Genomic DNA, 10,921 nt, shown 5'->3' with positions numbered 1-10,921 from the left:
ATCAACTTGGAGGTAATAGGATACAACTCAGGAGACAGGATATAGTTAGGACAGTTAGGACAGCTTCCAACCAAGTTAGCTCTCAGTCTGTTCTGGGCTGTGTCTGAGGGCAGTCCCTTTTGGATCGTGCCCACAAACAGGAGGCCCTTCTCTGGGCCGTGTCAGCCAACCGCACTTCTCTTGGCCTCTGCCTTTCTCGGGCATGTGTTACAACCCTTTAGCTCTGCCAGCAAGCTTCCAGCCTGAAGGTACTCATCTCTCTCTCTCTCTGAAGGAAGGCAAGCCCACTGGGCGTCTTTTGCTGGTCCCCTGGCTCCTGTTGCTGGTACTGCTGCTGCTCTTTATCTGCCTCTGGACTCTGCTGCGCTTGCTGCAGCTTCTCACCATCTTCAGTGTTAAAGCTGTCTCTTCTGGGTCTAGAAGGTTCTCAGTGAAGGGACCCGAGTCCAAAGGACATGCTCTGCTCCAGACTCTTCTTGATGGTAGTAAGGTCCCACCTCAATCTCTGTGGTATTGACCCTTATATTCAATTTCAAGGCGTGGCCCTCCCAGCCAGACCACGAAGTAACCAATTCCCGAAAGTACACTTAATCCTATTGGATGGTTTTATGCACCCTATTTGAATAGCAATTGACCAATCCTTTGCAAGATTGTGGCCCAGCCAATCATTTTTGGCAGAATTATAAACCCAAGGCCAGAAAGGCCGTATATAAGAGAAACCCATTGCGCTGCAATGGAGTATAAGAGTCTTTGGAGGATCTCATCTTTGGAACACTTTGACCCTCTAGTCAGAAGTGTTGCCCGATTTGCAAATTTTACACTCAGTAAACGTTAATCAATTTCTATTATTGGCTTAATGTGATTTTTGTTTTAACATAGCTTATCGCAACTGAAAACATTGGCATAATTCCCAACAATAGTAGAAACAAAATGACTTCCTCTGTCATATTTAATATGCTTTGGTATTTTAAAAGTGAGAATGTTGTATTTTAAGAGCTTCTTTCCACCATTGTCTGAGTATCCACTCTTCAAAAGGAAAAGACTTGATGTTACTCACACATCAGACACACAACAAGTAGGCAAAAATTTCTTACCTTCCACAGGCATTAATTCTATGAAAGCCAACAGTTATCAGGTTCCTTGTAGAACTAGTCTTGGGAAGCTTCCTGCACTTACCTTGGAAGAACTATGTAAATAATTCTGTTGACAAATGCCACTTATTTTAACAAGTTTTGAATTGTTCCATCTTTCTGGTAAGTGTAGTAAATGCCTTTAAAATTTCTCTTATGATTTTCTTTTTAAAATAATTTATTTATGTATTTTTGTTGTTGTTGAGAATATACACAGCAGAACATACACCAATTCAACAATTTCTACATGAACAGCTTGGTGATACTGATTATATTCTTCAAGTTGTGCAACCATTTTCACCCTCCTTTTCCAAATTGTTTCTCCAACATTAACCTAAACTCATTTTACTTAAGTTTCCTCTCTAATCTTTATTTTATTGTGCTTTAGGTGAAAGTTTACAGCTGCAGTTAATTTCTCATACAAAAATTTTTACACGTATTGTTATGCGACATTAGTTGCAATCCCTACAATGTGATAGCACACTCCTCCTTTCCACCCTGGGTTTCTTATGTCCATTCAACCAGTTCCTGTCCCTTCCTGCCTTCTCATCCTGCCTCTGGACAGGAGCCACCCATTTGGTCTCGTGTATCTGACTGAACTAAGAAGCACACTCTTCACGAGTAGTATTTTACGTTTTATAGTCCAGTCTCATCTTTGTCTGAAGAGTGGACTTCGGGACTGATTTTAGTTCTGGGTTAACAGAGCATCTGAGGCCCATAGTTTTAGGGGTTCCTCCAGTCTGTTAGACCATTAAGTCTGGTCTTTTTAGGTGAATTTGAGTTCTGCTCTGCACTTTTCTCCTGCTCCATCAGGGACTCTCTGTTGTGTTCCCTGTCAGGGCGGTCATTGGTGGTAGACGGGCACCATTTAGCTCTTCTGGTCTCAGGCTGATGGAATCTCTGGTTTATGTGAACCTTTTCTCTTGGGCTAATATTCTCCTTGTGTTTTTGGTTTTCTTCATTCTCCTTTGCTCCAAGTGGGGTGCAACCAATTGATGCATCTTAGATGCTGCTTGCAAGCTTTTAAGACCCCAGATGCTACTCACCAAAGTGGGATGCAGAACGTTTTCTTTCTTTCTTTTTTTTTTTTTTTGATGGTCTTACAAAGCTTTATTTCTTTTTTTTTTAAAATTGTACTTTAGATGAAGGTTTACAGAACGAATAGTTTCTCATCAAACAGTTAGTACACACATTGTTTTATAACAATGTTTAACAGCCCCGCCACACGTCAACACTGTCCTTTCTCAACCATGGGTTCCCTATTACCAGCTTTCCTGTCCCCTCCTGCCTTCTAGTCCTTGTCCCTGGACTGTTGTGCCTCATTAGTCTCATTTTGTTTTATGGGGCTATCAAATCTTTGTCTGAAGGGTCAGCCTTGGGAGTGACTTCATTACTGAGCTAAAAGGGTATCCGGGGACCACACTCTCAGGGTCTCTCCAGTCTCTGTCAGGCCAGTAGGTCTGGTCTTTTTTGTGAGTTAGAATTTTGTTCTACATTTTTCTCCAGCTCTGTACTGGACTCTCTGTTGTGACCTTGGTCAGAGGAGTCATTGTTGGTAGCCGGGCACCATCTAGTTGTACTGGCAGAACATTTTCTTAATAAACTTTGTTATGCCAATTGACTTAGATGTCCCCCAAAACTATGGTCCCCAGGCCCCAGCCCCAGCTACTCTGTCCCTCAAAGTGTTTGGTTGTGTTCAGGAAACTTCTTAGCTTTTGCTTTGGTCCAGTTGTGCTGACTTTCTCTGTGTTGTGTGTTGTCCTTCCCTTCACCTAGATGATTCTTGTCTACTTTCTAGTTATCCCTACCCACTCTCATAACCACCAAAGAATAATTTCTTCTGTGTTTAAACCTTTTCTTGAGTTCTTATAATAGTGGTCACGTACAATATTTGTCCTTTTGCGACTGGCTGATTTTACTCAGCATAATGCCCTCCAGATTCATCCATGTTGTGAGATGTTTCACAGATTCATCATTGTTCTTCATTGTTGCATAGTATTCTATGGTGTGTATGTACCATAATTTGTTTATCCATTCATCTGTTGATGGGCACCGAGGTTGTTTCCATCTTTTTGCTATTGTGAACAGTGCTGCAATGAACATGGATGTGCATGTAACTATTCGTGTGATGGCTCTTATTTCTCTAGGATATATTCCAGGGAGTTGGATTGCTGGATCCTATGATATTTCTATTTCTAGCTTTTTAAGGAAGCACCAAATCCATTTCCAAAGTGGTTGTACCATTTTACATTCCCACCAGAAGGCATAAGTGTTCCGGTCTCTCCACAACCTCTCCAACATTTATTATTTTGTGTTTTTTGGATTAGTGCCAGGCTTGTTGGGATGAAATGGTATCTCATTGTAGTTTTGATTTGCATTCCTCTGATGGCTAATGAGGAGCCCTGGTGGCAAAGTGGTTAAGAGCTGTGGTTGCTAACCAAAATGTTGGCAGTTCAAATCTACCAGCCACTTCTTGGAAACCCTATGGGACAGTTCTGGTCTGTCCTATAGGGTCGCTATGAGTCGGAACCAAGTCAACGGCACCTAACAACAACAACAACAATGGCTGATGATCATGAACATTTCCTCTTGTATCTGTTAATCGCCTGAATGTCTTCTTTGGTGAAGTGTCTGTTCATATCTTTTGCCCATTTTTTAACTGGGTTATTTCCTTTTTTGTTGTTGAAGTGTTGCGGTGTCTTGTAGATTTTAGAGATTAGACCCTTATAGGATATGTTGTAGTCAAACTTTTTTCCCCAGTCTGTAGGTTCTCTTTTTACTCTTTTGGTGAAGTCGTTTGATGAGCTTAAGTGTTTGATCTTTAAGAGCTCCCAGATAATTAGTTTCTCTTCTGGTGTTTGTGCATTGTTACTTATAGTTTGTATACTATTTATGCTGTGTATTAGGGCTCCTAGCATTGTCCCTATTTTTTCTTCCATGATCTTTATTATTTTAGATTTTATATTTAGGTCTTTGATTTATTTTGAGTTAGTTTTTGTACATGGTGTGCAGTATAGGTCTTGTTTCATTTATTTGCAGATGGATATTCAGTTATGCCAGCACCATTTGTTAAAGAGACTGTATTTTCCCCATTTAATGGACTTTGGGCCTTTGTCAAATATCAGCTGCTCATAGGTGGATGAATTTACATCTGGATTCTCAATTCTGTTCCATTGGTCTATGTATCTGTTGTTGTACCAGTACCAGGCTATTCTGACTACTCTGGCAGTATAAAAGTTTCTAAAATTAGGTAGCGTGAGGCCTCCCACTTTGTTCTTCTTTTTCAGTAAAGCTTTACTTATACGGGCTTCTTTCCTTTCCATATGAAATTGGTTATTTGTTTCTCTATCTCATTAAAAAGTGCTGTTGGATTTTGGATAGCGATTGCATTGTCTCTGTAGATTGCTTTGAGTAGAATTGACATTTTCACAATGTTGAGTCTTCCTATCCATGAGCATGGTTTGTTTTTCCACTTATGTGGGTCTCTTTTGGTTTCTTGCAGTAGTGTCTTGTAGTTTTCTTTGTATAGGTCTTTTACATCTGGTTAGGTTTATTGCTAAGTATTTTATCTTCTTGGGGGCTATTGTAAATGGCACTGATTTGGTCTCTTTGAAATTCTCTTTGTTGGTGTAGAGGAATCCAACTGATTTTTGTATGTTTATCTTGTATCCCGATACTTTGCTGAAATCTTCCATTAGTTCCAGTAGTTTTCTTGTGGAGTCCTTTGGGTTTTCTGTGTATAATATCATATCATCTGTGGATAGGTATACTTTTACTTCTTCTTTACCAATTTGGTTGCCCTTTATTTCTCTTTCTTGTCTTATTGCTCTGGCTAGGATCTCCAGCACAATGTTGAATAAGAGTGGTGATAAAGGGCATCCTTGTCTGGTTCCCTTCTCAAGGGGAATGCTTTCAGACTCTCTCCGTTTAGGATGATATTGGCTATTGGCTTTGTATAAATGCCCTTTATTATGTTGAGGAATTTCCCTCCTATTTCTATTTTGCTGAGAGTTTTTATCAGGAATGGGTGTTTGATTTTGTCAAATGCCTTTTCTGCATCAATTGATAAGATCATGTGGTCCTTGTCTTTTGTTTTATTTATGTGATGGATTACATTGATTGTTTTTCTAATGTTGAATCATCCCTGCATACCTGGTATGAATCCCACTTAATTGTGGTGAATTGCTTTTTTGACATATTGCTAAATTCTATTGACTAGAATTTTGTTGAGTATTTTTGCATCTATGTTCATGAAGGATATTGGCCTGTAATTTCCTTTTTTTGTGGTATTTTTACCTGGTTTTGGGGTCAGGTTATGCTGGATTCATAGAGTGAATTTGGGAGTATTCCATCCTTTTCTATGCTCTGAAATACCTTTAGTAGTAGTGGTGTTAACTCTTCTCTGAAAGTTTGGTAGAATTCTCCAGTGAAGCTGTTTTTTGGGAGTTTTTTTAAAATTACCTCTTCAATCTCTTCTTTTGTTAAAGGTTTATTTAGTTTTTCTACCTCTGTTTGTGTTAGTTTAGATAGGTAGTGTGTTTCTAGACATTTGTCCATTTCCTCTAGGTTTTCAAATTTGTTGGAGTACAATTTTTCATAGTATTCTATTATGATCCTTTTTGTTTCAATTGAGTCTGTTGTGATATTGCCCATCTCATTTCTTATTCGGGTTATTTCCTTCCTCTCCTGTTTTTCTTTTGTCAGGGTTTATCGATTCTGTTGATCTTTTCAAAGAACCAGCTTTTGGTCTTGTTAACTCTTTCAATTGTTTTTCTATTTCATTTATTATTTCCTTTCTTCTGGCACCTGAGGGCTTCTTTTGCTGCTGTCTTTCTACTTGTTCGAGTTGTAGGGTTAATTTATTTTGGACTTTCCCTCTTTTTGGATGTATACATTTATTGCTATAAATTGACCTTTGAGCACTGCTTTTTGCTGTGTCCCAAAGGTTCTGGTAGGATGTGTTTTCATTCTCTTTTGATTCAATGAATTTCTTTATTCTGTCCTTGATTTCTTCTATAACCCAATACTTTTTGAGCAAGATGTTGTTCAGTTTCCATGTATTTGATTTTTTTTTCCCATGCTTTTTCTCCTATTGATTTCTACTTTTATGGATTTATGGTTAGAAAAGATGCTTCGTAATATTTTGATGTTTTGGATTTTGTTAAGGCTTGCTTTGTGGTCTAGTATGTGGTCTATTCTGGAGAATGTTCCATGTGTGTTGTAAAAAAAATGTATACTTGGCTACTGTTGGCTGGAGCATTCTGTATATGTCTATGAGGTCAAGTTGGTTGATTGTGGCATTTAGATCTTCCATGTCTATATTGTGTTTCTTTCTAGATGTTCTGTCCTTCCCCAAAAGTCGTGTGTTGAAGTCCCCTACTATTATTGTGGAGCTGTCTATTTCTCTTTTCTATGCTGTTAGAGTTCATTTTATTTATTTTGGAGCCCTGTTGTTGGGTGTGTATATATTTATTATCGTTATGTCCTCCCGGTGTATTGATCCTTTAATAATTATATAATGTCTTTCCTTACCCTTTGTGGTGGATTTTGCTTTAAGGTCTATTTTGTCAGAGATTAATATTGCCACTCCTGCTTTTTTTTTGGTTGTTGTTTGCTTGATATATTTTTTCCCATCCTTTGAGTCTTAGTTTGTTTGTATCTTTGAGTCTAAGTTGTGTCTCTTTTAGGCAGCATATAGATGTACATGTTTTTCAAATCTATTCTGCCACTTTCTGTCTCTTTATTGGTTCACTTAGTCTGTTTACATTCAGTGTAATTATGGCTAGGTACGAGTTTACTGCTGTCATTTTGTTGTATCTTTTTTGTGTGATGTTGACAGTTTCTTTGTTCTACTTAAGTTTCTGTGCTGAGTCATTTTTCTTTATGTATTTTCTTTTCATCTTTTTTGTTGTTGTTGATTTTGTGTTTGCTCTGTCCTCATGTTTTTCTTCTTTTTTATTTTGATGGGTAGATTTGTTAGTTTCCTTTGTGATTAACTTAAAATTTACCTCTATTTTTATAAGTTTAAGCCAATCTTTTATTTCTTGATATCACCTTGACTTCCTCTCCCTCCGTATGAAAGTTCTATGACTACAGTCTAGATCTTCTTTTTTGTTTTAATGTTGTCATCGTTTACATATTGATGTCTCTGTTTCCTTATTTTCAGTCTTTTAGCTTTGACTTATTTTTGCAACTTCCTTATCTGGGTTGATATCTGGTTGTTCTGTCCTGTGTTCTAGTTCTTTGATAACCAGTTTTATTCCTTCTGATTGAGCTCTCGACAAAGGATTTTGCTTTACACATGGTGATGGCTTATTCTTTTTGTATCTGTATTTTTATTGGTTCTATATCTCAAATCAAACCCAAAATGATTATTCCAGCTTGGGGTGCTTTATCAGCACAGTGTGAGACTGACACTCTCTGCCATACCCCATTTCCTTCAAAAGGCGTATAGTAGCCAGATCAGTGCCTTCTCAGCTTCTCAGACACCCTCCAGAGAACAGAATAGAGTAGTTTTTATGTTGCACAGCAGGCTTCTCCTCAGTGGGTTTAAAGGAGAATCAGTAAAAAGTAAGAAAGCATGTTTTTCATATAGTTAGAGGACCCATCTGTATGGAGACCACGGAGCAAAAGGAATAAGACTGACCAGAAACACTAACAACCCGTATTGACAAGATGCAAAGCAAGAGATTCCCTAGGAAACTGCAGAACAAGCTGCACCATTATCACCAGTTCCCACTTCTAAGGTTCTCTAAATCTGTCCTTGTCGAGCCATTTCTCAAATACTCCCTAGCTGTCTGGACCTTCCTTATTCCCTCGTTCCTGCAGTTCCTGCATCTTTCAGAGTCACTTCCTACAATCATTCTTCACATGATCTGACTTCTTTCAGTGATGATGTATGGTTTCCCTTCTCTTGCTAGAAGGAGCCCTGGTGACCCAGTGGTTAAGCACTCAGCTGCTAACCAATGGGTTGGCTGTTCTATCATCCTCTCTGGGGGAGAAAGATGTGGCACGGGAAAGGCTGATTTTCCTTCCATGTAAATAAGAAAAAAGTAAATTATATAGCACTTTGGTTTCCCTTCCCATGTTGACATTCTTCATTGAATGATATTCAACATTTCTCCAAGTGACTTGCACAGCTACTCTCCGTTTTGTTGCCTTCATATGGAGACCCAGTCTTTTTCCTAAGGTCTCAGTTATCACAAGATTATATCTTTTTATCATGTCTGCTTTCCTATGTATGTGTGAATGGTAAGGGCCTCCCAGAGGTGGAATCTGGGCTAAGACATGGAGGAGGATGAAGGTAGGGGAGTGGCTACATTTGGGGAAGGGCAGAGGTGGAGGAGATGGGAGGCTACAAATTGGGGGGCAGTTGACCTAGGGAGCCAGAATCAGGTGGCAGATATGGGAGGAAGAAAAGGTTGACCGAAGGACCCCTGCACAGACTTAAGGTCCCCATGGGAGCCCATATTTGAAGATTTGGGTTGCTGTGGGCCGTTGAACATAAAGCAATGCTTAGGAATTGGAGTCATCCTGGAGATGGGGAAATAGGGCCTCCCCATTCCTTTGAGGCCTGCATTTCTTCCTGGGCTGGGGTGTGACACCCTCAGGAGAGGAGGCCAGGGGGCTTTTGCCTTCTTGAGAGGAAGGATTGAATGGTTGGGTGTCACGCCAGACTAAGCTTCCAATATGAGAGAATAGCTCATGTCCTGTCCCCTTACTGCTTCTCTTAACCCAGGAGAGAGCAAGGGGCTTTAAGAAGGTGGAAAGAAGCAGGGGAGGTAGAGCTTGAGGTGCAGAGAGGCCAGGAGTCCCAGGGAGATGCAGTGCATCCAGTGTGACCTGAAGCTCGAGCCACTGTCCCCACTGTCCTAATCATGGAGCTTTTCTGCTGGTTCCCAGGAGTCTTGCTGCTGCTTGTTCTTCAGTGGTAAAATGGGGCAGGGAACCCCATTACCATCACTGATAACACAGGCCACCCATGTTCCAGCAACCTCATGACACAGATCAAGAACTAATTGGAACAGCTCACAGTAGTGCCAGTGCCCTTCTATCCTCTATGTAAGATACCCTTTCCCATCCCTGGGTATGGAGGAAGGAGGGAGTAGGCTTGGGGTAACAGGAGCAGGCAGAATTCCTGCAGATATCTGTAGAGGCTACACTATACTGGGCCTGCATGGGGGGAGGCTGGCCAGCGAGGGGACCTTTTTGGAGCCCAAAGGAAAGAAGGAGGGCTGGTTAAACCACATCCAGCTTTCCCTACATGCTATCCCCAGCCAGACTGGAATAGATTTTCTGAGGGTTAGGTTGTAACAGCTCTGGTGAGAATGTACAGTGCCTGGCATTTCAGGTTTGGGAGTCCTCCACCACATGGAGAGAGAGGCAGATGGAGATACAAAGGAGGGAAAAGGGGGAAGGTAGTCAGAGAGGTGCCATTGAGAGAGACGGTGGGTGATGTGTGTCTGGGTGCAGAGAGTTGCCCATGTAGGTGAAAAGGCAAATGTGTGTGGCACACCTCTGAAGGTGAAGCACCCTTGTTTTCTTCTTTTCTCCATATGATCACAATAACTAAAAATAAAACATAACCAATTGCCACCAGTTGATTCTGACTCATGGCGATCCACATGTGTCAGAGTAGAACTGTTCTCCGTAGGTTTTGCAGTGGCTATTTTTTTGCAAGTAGATCACCAAATTTTTCTTTTGAGGCATCTCTGGGTGGACTGGAACCTCCAACCTTTCAATTAGCAGGCAAGTGTGTTTACACCACCCAGGGACTCCTAATAGTAATATTAAGTAATAATAACAATCCTTGCATGATAGAGGCCTTGATTCTTTACCAAGAGAGTTCACTCCCCTATTTCCAACTGCCTTTCATGATGATCCTGAGATGCCTGCAGGGCACTGAGTTGGGTCCCCATACCAGCTGAGGAAACTGAGGGAAACTGAGGCCCAAAAGCTTGCCCCAAGTGTTGGTGGCAGGGCTGGAACATGGATCCCTGCCTCCTTGCTCACTTCCCTCTGCCCTCTGCTCTTCAGTACACACAGCCCAGGACAAGCCGTTCCCCAGCTATGCAGACAAGTTGTGTGGCCATGACTTGGTGAACTTCCCATCCTTCCACCCCAACAACACTGAGAAAGACAAGCTGGTGGAGCTGTACCGCATCATCACATACTTTGACACTTTCCTTGCAACATCTGGAGGAACCATAAGACCCTTGACCTCAAAGACAAGAACTTCCACAGCAAGCTGAGCTCCACTGTGGACACCCCGTGGGGTTCCTCAGCAATGTGCTCTGATGCCTGTGCAATGAGTACAACTTGGGCCACGTGGACAAGTCCTACAGCCCCTACACCTTGGGCAAGAACATTTTCCAGAATAAGAAAGTGGGCTGTCAGCTGCTGGGAAAGTACAAGAAGGTCATCACCAAGCTGGCCCAGGCCTTCTAGGCTCAGGATTTTGAAGTGTGCTGTGGATCAAGGGATCTTGGGAGCAGAATCTAGAGGTGAAGGGCTCTCACAGTGTTGCAGGGGGTCATTATTATACCCAAGTGGGGTTGCTGGCAGAAACTGAGGGGCTTCCTGTAAGTCTACTCCCTTGAAGGGTGGGTTGGGATGTAGCCAAACAGGGGCAAAACTTCCTCAGGCAGGGCCTGGATACCGTTCCCACTAGAAGCTGGAGCCCCTTTCTCTGACAGATGGCACCCAGGCACCCAAGAGTCCTTCTGGCAAGTGGAGGGTGAAGTGGGAGCAGAAGTCCAGCCCCACTCCCCTTGCCAGCCCAACATCTGGGC

At 41.5% G+C, this 10,921-nt stretch overlaps 1 pseudogene; it reads left to right on the top strand.

Annotated features, from left to right (window-relative positions):
* The first annotated feature begins 8,417 nt into the window (after window positions 1-8,417).
* LOC101356884 (leukemia inhibitory factor-like) lies at window positions 8,418-10,577 on the top strand (annotated as a pseudogene).
* Window positions 10,578-10,921: the final 344 nt, after the last annotated feature.

This window comes from Trichechus manatus, unplaced genomic scaffold, assembly GCF_000243295.1.
Source record: "Trichechus manatus latirostris isolate Lorelei unplaced genomic scaffold, TriManLat1.0 scaffold00061, whole genome shotgun sequence".
Classification (NCBI taxonomy): Eukaryota; Metazoa; Chordata; class Mammalia; order Sirenia; family Trichechidae; genus Trichechus; species Trichechus manatus.
Note: the sequence above shows the minus strand (reverse complement) of the source record. Positions and strands in the feature narration are given on the sequence as shown.